Here is a 1,588-nt window from a genome sequence, read left to right on the forward strand (position 1 = left end):
TCTGCTAAAAAGGGAAATCTGTGTTTTCTCCAATAAAAACAGGGAATCTGTGGTTTTCTCCATCTTTCTGTGGGAAAGGAAAACCCCGATCCCTTGTGATGAGGAATAAAATGGTGCACCATGTTGATGTAATTTATCACAGTCTTTTGCAATAATCCTTTTAAAGAAAAACAGATCACTTGGAAATACCTGGGTGCCTATAGATGTGCTGTTAGCATGATAATTAGTATGGGTCAGAGCAGAATGGATTAAAGGAGTCTGGAGCAGGGGTGGGCAGTTATATTGGGCGGAGGGCTGCTGACTGAATTTTGGCAAGCCTTCAAGGGCCGCATGACAGGCAGCCGGGGCCAGATAAATATTAACGTTTGAGGGGCCCCGTGGGCTGTATCTGGCCCACAGGCTGCATTGTGCCGGCCCTGGTCTGGAGTGTATTTACAACACTCCCCTGTATTACGTCCCCCACACTTTTGAAATAGCCACGGAGGCATTGAATGAGCTTTAGTTAAAAGCAATGGGGGCTTAATACCTGTGACAGTGAGCTGTTTTAATTAGAGTGGCTGTATGGGAACCACTCTAATTAAACACACACCCCCCTCCCCACCTCCTGAGAAAATGTATAGGCTGTCATTGGTTTTAACTGGCAACCATGCAATGTGTTTATTCAAACTGTTGTATAAATAACAAATATACTTAGCCCACACATACCACATTTACTCCAATATAAGACGAGGGATCTCCCCTAGATAGCATAGGGGGGAAGCCCTGCATCTTATATTAGTATATGAACCAAAGGAGGGAGCCAGGTGGCTGTTGTGGGTCTGACTCTGGTCCTGAGCCTGGGTTGGAGCAGGAGTTGGAGCAGCCTCTTGCCCCACTTCTGCTTCTGCTCTGTGGCTGGTGCGTCCCCCCCCCTCCCCCTGCCCACTTCCCTTGCCATCACTGCCAGGTGCAGCTCAGTTCTGGCTCAGGCAGGCTTCACTCCTGGGCACAGAGCAGGTGAAAATGCCTTCCCCTGCCTGGCCATCAGCAGCGCTGACATCAGTGCATGGCCAGGCAATGGCCGAGCTTCCAGATGCTGTGCTCCTGGATGGAGTGGCCTGAGCAGCGTCTGATAGTAAGAAGGTGCAGGGGGAAGGTGGGGTCAGAGACTGGGGAAGCATCGAAGGAAAAAGGCAAAGACTGGGAGTGGTGGGGGGGGAATTTGGAGGGGAAGGGCCAGAGACGGTTGGGAGCTGGGGTGGGGGAGATTTATATGGCAGAGGGGGCAGGAAGGCTGAATGGGAAAGAAATGGGCAGGGCAGAGAGCAAGGGTACCTGACCCCTCCCCCTCCTTCCCCCCCACTGTAGTAGTGGGGTGGAGTTCAAGACAACCTACCAATACTTAGCTTTTCTACTCAGAAAAGTATAACGCATATATTATTTTTCTATATCTAGAATCTAATTATTGGAGAGTCATCTTGTATTCAGGGTCATCTTATATTTGAGTAAATACAGTGTTATGTTTGATATGTTATAAGATTTTATAAATCATCTATTTGTATCACCTCATCACAAAGTCCCTCAGTTCATTAATTTAACATGTCTACAT

The sequence above is a fragment of the Alligator sinensis genome, unplaced genomic scaffold (genome assembly GCF_000455745.1).
Source record: "Alligator sinensis unplaced genomic scaffold, ASM45574v1 scaffold1428_1, whole genome shotgun sequence".
Lineage (NCBI taxonomy): Eukaryota > Metazoa > Chordata > Crocodylia > Alligatoridae > Alligator > Alligator sinensis.